Source organism: Mus pahari, chromosome 18 (genome assembly GCF_900095145.1).
Source record: "Mus pahari chromosome 18, PAHARI_EIJ_v1.1, whole genome shotgun sequence".
Classification (NCBI taxonomy): domain Eukaryota; kingdom Metazoa; phylum Chordata; class Mammalia; order Rodentia; family Muridae; genus Mus; species Mus pahari.
This window is the reverse complement of record NC_034607.1, coordinates 10904140-10910197: the sequence shown is the minus strand read 5'-3', so window position 1 is coordinate 10910197 and position 6058 is coordinate 10904140. Positions and strand designations below refer to the sequence as shown.

Below are 6058 nucleotides of genomic sequence, written 5' to 3'. Positions count from 1 at the left end.
GAGAAGGAGAAGGAGAAGGAGAAGGAGAAGGAGAAGGAGAAGGAGAAGGAGAAGGAGAAGGAGAAGGAGAAGGAGAAGGAGAAGGAGAAGGAGAAGGAAACTATTAAATTTGGCCAGGTTAAGCAGAAGCCATCCTACAGAGCCAAGTGTGAAAGGTTTTCATGGAAAGAGATAATCTACTCAATACAAGCTCTCCTCATCCAGCACTGTACAGGTGGGACTCTGTCCCACTGAGACAAACTGATTCATAATAGACAGTGCTTATCCCTAAATAGTAACACAAGTCCTGTGAGCAGGGTTTAAAGAGTTCGTTTCATGAGAAAGAAGCAAACGATACGGAGACCGTGTTAAAAACTTTAAAGCTCATTTCAAACAAAAGTACTTAAAGACTCAACAACAACAACATCATCATCATCAACAACAACAACCAAACAAGACTCCTGGTCTCTGAGGTTCTGGAGACTGAAAATCTGACCTGGGTCACAACAAGACTCGTTCGCAGTCTAGGACTGTGTGCTCACCTCACGATGAATTTATTATATTGGTAACTTTACTAGATGACACAGTATTCCTATTGCGGTTTTGTGTGTATAAGTGGGTCTCTCGATGTGTGTACATGTGCCCCAGCACTTGGAGGTCAGGGGTCAATCTTAGCTGTTATTTCTCAAGCGCTGTCCAGCCTTTTTGAGACAGGGTCTCTCACAAAGTGGGCTAGGCTGACTGGCTTGTGAACCACAAAGATCTTCCTAGGCTAACAAGTTGGGCCGCCATGCTCAGTTTGTTTGCGTGGGTGCAGGGGATGGAAATCAGGTCTGCATGCTGGCTTGCAGGACACATGCTTTGCCAACTGAGCCATCTCCCCTGGTCTATTTTCTACCTCTGATATTAATCCCTGCAACGTTTCATTCTGAAAGTGCAAGAGCCCATTCTTCTATCGCCCATCGAGTAGGAACCTATAGGGGGTTCAAAGGTGGATGAAGATTTAGAAGCACCTGCTGTTCTTGCAAGGGACCCGGGCTTAATACTGAACACCCATAGAATGGCTCACAGCCATTTGCAACTCCAGTTCCAGGTGACCTGATGTCCTTAGGCATATGCATGGTGTACTTGCATACATGCAGGCAAAACATCCTTGCACATAAAATAAAAGAATAAAATAAAGAACAGTGGCAATAGTCTGAGTGTCTGGGGGAGGCCATGGGAAGAGATTCTCTCTTCCTAACCAGGGAGTGTGCCAGTCACAGCGTCTCAGCCAGATTGGGCATGCCCAATGGTATGGACCATTCACTTTAGCCTACCACGTTCCAAAATAATCTTTACAGCCATTAAGAGCATATATCTACCCAATAAAGAACTATGGCCTTCATACCATGCAATGGCTACTTCTCTAGGAGATAGCCCAGGCAGAAGTCTAAGACATTTGGGATCATTTCCTCTTCGTAGCCGTAGGTAAAGCCCCGTGAAGTTAAGGAAGTTAAGAGAGCTATGCAAGCTATTTTGATCCTTGCAAATACATAGGGTGGTTCCCACAGTACATGGCTTTACGAGGTGTGGCTTTAAGTAGAAATGTGAATTGGGTGACATTTGTCCTGCAGGTGCCACCCCTCTACTGTCTGGATTCCTTACCTTGTGATACACGTACCTTCTGCTGCCAGGACCATAGATATCCTCTATCCTTTTGATTATTCTATCTCTTCTAGTTCACAACCAAAAAGCTTACATCAATCACTGCCAGGCACGTAGTCACCCATCTATAATCTCAATACTTAGGAGGGAGAGACAGAAGATTCTAAGGCCAGCCTGGGCTGCATAGAGAGACCCTGTCTCAAAAATAGATACAGGATGGAGAGGTAGGTAGGTAGGTAGATAGATAGATAGATAGATAGATAGATAGATAGATAGATAGATAGATACATACATACATACATACATACATACATACATACATAGATACATACAAACACACATACCATTTTCATGTGTCCTGGATTAAATGAATATGTGCATTTATTTCTCTTGCCTGTGAGTGTATCTGCAGTGTTTGAATTGAGGTGTAAAAGAGAGCAGAAGAGAGCCGGGCGTGGTGGCGCACGCCTTTAATGCCAGCACTCGGGAGGCAGAGGCAGGCGGATTTCTGAGTTCGAGGCCAGCCTCGTCTACAGAGTGAGTTCCAGGACAGCCAGGGCTACGCAGAGAAACCCTGTCTCGAAAAAAACAAAAAAGAGAGAGCAGAAGATAGATAATAGCATGCACACATGCACATTGATATACAAGCATGCATACATACACACATGCACTCACATACTATTCTGGAGCCTGGCAAGGGAAGTTTCCAGAGCAGCAGTGCTGACACTGTTTTTAAGATATCTACTGCCTTCTGGAAGAAGTAAGACATATATGCCTTCTGGCTAAACATCACACCAGTTTTGTGAGTGTACACAGCGAGTCTACAGGGCTCAGCACACAGACCTCTTCTTGCCTTTAATCTTAGTCCTCATGGTTGTGAATCATAAAGCAAGCCATTCCTCTTACAAGCCAAGCCAAGCAACTTATTCAAGCCTTCATCCCTTGCCTGGCCATCCTTGTCAGAGAGATGGGCTTTAACTTCAGTTACGGCTGGGTGATTAGTAGAGATTTTATAATGAAATTAGAGAATTTAGTGCAAGGCTCTACCAGCTTAGCAATCTTGACTGATTATAGAAAGTATGTATGTTTGCTGTTTTCTGTAATCTGTGTGTGTGTGTGTGTGTGTGTGTGTGTAAGTAAATGTATGTGGTGCGTATATGTGAGTATGTGTGGTGAGTGTCAGTGTGTATGAGTATGAATATTGTGTGAGTGTGTGTATATGGTGTTTTTGTATGTATGTATTTATGTGTTTGTGGCGTATGCATGCGAGTATATGTGTGTGTGTATGTGAGTGCGTGTGTCTGTAAATGTATGTGATGTATATATGTGAATGTGTGTCTGTGTTTGAGAGTGTGTGTATGAGTATGTGTATTGTGTGAGTGTATGTGGTATGCGTATGTATGTAAGTGTATGTGGTGTATGTATGTGAGTGTCTCTGTGTGTGTCTCTGTGTGTGTGTGTGAGTGTGTGTCTGTACTGGCTCTGTTCTAAGTACCACATAAATATAAGTTTATCTTACTAGAAATTGTCATGGAAAAGCCAAGGTCACTTTTCTAAATCCCTTTCCACCTTGACCTGTCCATTCATTATTGTTATTATTACTACTATCATCATCATGATCATGATCATCATGATCATGATCATCATCATCATCGCTGTCAATCATGTGTTTTTGCCTGTACATGTATGATGCAAGGGACATGTGAATGCCATGTAGATGTGTGGAGGTCAGAGGACAACGTTATAGAGGAATCCAACTCCCACCTGAGCCATGTCACTTTATCTGCTGAGCCTCTCGGCCAGTGCCTTGACCTTCTGTTTCTACTTCCTTCGGTACCTTTCTACCCTTTTGTCTCCGATGTGAGGGATGAGGAAAAGTGTCAGGTTCATATACGTGCATTCCTGACTGTTGTGGTTAAGACCGGCTCAGATCTCACATAGCTCAGGCTGGAAACTCTCTGGAAAGCTGAGACTGACCTTGAACGCCTGATCCTTCCACCTCTACCCAACAAGGGCTGGGATTCCAGGCTGTGGCACCAGGCTCAAGATGTAAGTGAAGATTTTTATGGAAAATAAAACCATGATTTTTTTTCTAGGCTTGTGGGGTAAAGAGGGATGGGTCATCTTATATTTACTCGGGGAAGAAATAAGGGGCAACTACTTTAAAGGCCAATGGTTTTTCTGAGAGTCAATAAGGGTGTTCAATTGGGAGAAAACCTTCATATTTATACTGGCCCGTGCAAGGTTCCAATAGATGCATTCTATAGACCACAGCAGAAATAAATTTACTTGTTTCAGACACTTCAGGTGGCACAAATTTGTGATCCCAGAACTTGGCAGAGGAGGCGGAAGGATAAGGGCTTCAAAGTCAAAACCAGCCTGGGTTACACCGTTGAGTTTGGGGCCAGCCTGCACTACATGAGACCTGTCTGGAACAAACCAACGTAATAAATAAAATCCCATTTTAGCTTCTCAAGCATGCGCTTGAGAAACAAACGAATGAACCAACAGCAGTTCTTTTTAACAGGTTCCCTGGGTGAAGCTGACATATGTTAGCAAGTCGAACTTCTCGGGTCCGTAGCAGTGGCCTGCCCTGTCCTGGAGGGAAACCTTGGCTTTCAGGGGGGAAATCTAGCATTGGACATGGACAAAAATCTCAAGTGACACAGACGGGGAGAAACAGCGCCCTGTTGTTTCTAACAGTTGCTTCAACGACTCCCTTCCTTGTTTATCCTTTCAGGAAATGAGATGTTGAAATTAGAATATTCCCCTTAGAGTAAAACACAGCTTAACCAACAGAGCTTGGGTCCTCAGGAACCACACAACAGCTGTTAGCTTACCTGGGACTCTTGTCTTCACAGCACAGCTGAGCCTTTCTCCAGTGTTCCCCCAGCCACTGGCACCGTTGGGAGATGCCAAGGGACACTGGTGACCCGGGACAGGACTGGCAGCCACAGGTCCACTGATGTATCACCAGCTCAGGCCAGGTTGCCGTCTCTGCTGACAAACACTGGGACACACCCCCTGCAGAGGGAAAGCCAACAGACTTTCCTGCCCTCCCTCCCGCCTGCCCACTGAGAACCAACATCAGAGCAGCGAGTATAACAGGCAGTCCAGAGACCAAAGACTTCCCCGCGTCTACCACCAGAGATGTGAGGCTGAGATGGACTACAAAGGGGACAAATACGCTCTTGGGCATGCAGATCGGGACCCTAGAAAACGCCATTCCCTTAGGTGCTCCTGTCCAACCCCTCTGGACATTTTTGGGGAGTCACACCCCATAAAGTTGAAGAAATGCAGCCCTCCCCGCGGAAGTGCAGAGGAGAAGCAAGTGAGTTCTGTGGGAGGGTGGATAAGATCTCTTCTTTTCCAACGGTCTCACTGGAAGCTAAAGCATCACCATACCTCTCTCCTGAGCAACGGGCCCACAGACCTCCTCATGGAAAAAAACCGAGGACCGGACCGCAGCTAACGGGGTGGCAGGAGCTTGCTGAAGGCGAATGGCTTTTAATAATGATCACGTTTTAATAATGATCGAGTTCTATCCAAGGTTTCATCCAGCTTAGAAACGGAAGGGTGACCTCTCACTGATGACCAAGCCCACTCGCGAATTGCTTTGTAGTCAACGTAACTATTGACGTGAACAGCCTCGTCCCAATTACACAGGGGGCAAAACCGTGATACTTCTCAAAGAGGAAAATGTCCCTGAATTCAGTGAACGTCCTCGTTTTATTTTGCTTCCTTTAAGTATGCAGATTCTACAAATGGCTCGAGGTGGTTTTACAGTACAAATTAGAGAATAGCATAGTGTTGGGTAGAAATAAAGAGCCAGGACGTAGGAACGTTAGCCGGGTCTGTTAGCTAATGCCTATAATCTCAGCATGTGAGATGCTGAAGCAGGAGGATTGCTTTGAGTTCAAGGCCATCTGAAGCCCTAGGCTACAAGCTAGCCTGGACTACAGAGTGAGAACCCACCCACATATACATACATTCATACACATATATGTGTGTGTGTGTACTGACTCTGTACTGGTTCTGTTCCCAGTACCACATAAACCATGGTGGTGCGCATCTATAATCCTCACACTTAGGAAGCAGAGGCAGGAGGATCAAAAGCTTAAGGATGGATTCCTGGTTTTCCTGTGCTATACAGCAAGATCTTACCTCAAAAATAAATAAATAGATAAATAGATATATAGATTAAATAAATAAGGGGGCACATAAAAGTTAATGTCAAAGCCATGCAAATGATAATCGGAGTGATTATTATGTTTTACCAACTCAAAACTTCATTCTTGGACAGAACTCCCTAAGATCCGTGAACAGAAGGGAAAGGCTTATCTACTGGGGAAGATAAAGGAGGTTTATCAGAGTAAACGAAGCCTCCACCTTAGGAAGGTGAAGATTAGTCTAAGAGCAGTGAGTTTCAGGG

At 44.8% G+C, this 6058-nt stretch overlaps 1 protein-coding gene across 2 annotated transcripts in view; it reads right to left on the bottom strand.

The window, feature by feature from the left end:
* The window catches only part of Adgrf1 (adhesion G protein-coupled receptor F1), a 50186-nt gene extending 45568 nt beyond the window's left edge, over positions 1-4618 (bottom strand). The window contains exon 1 of one of the 2 annotated variants that reach the window (XM_021218303.1): positions 4467-4618. The gene's annotated coding sequence lies outside the window, so the exon portion shown is untranslated. The remainder of the gene's footprint in view (positions 1-4466) is intronic. The other variant, XM_029531436.1, reaches the window with a different exon arrangement.
* Positions 4619-6058: the final 1440 nt, after the last annotated feature.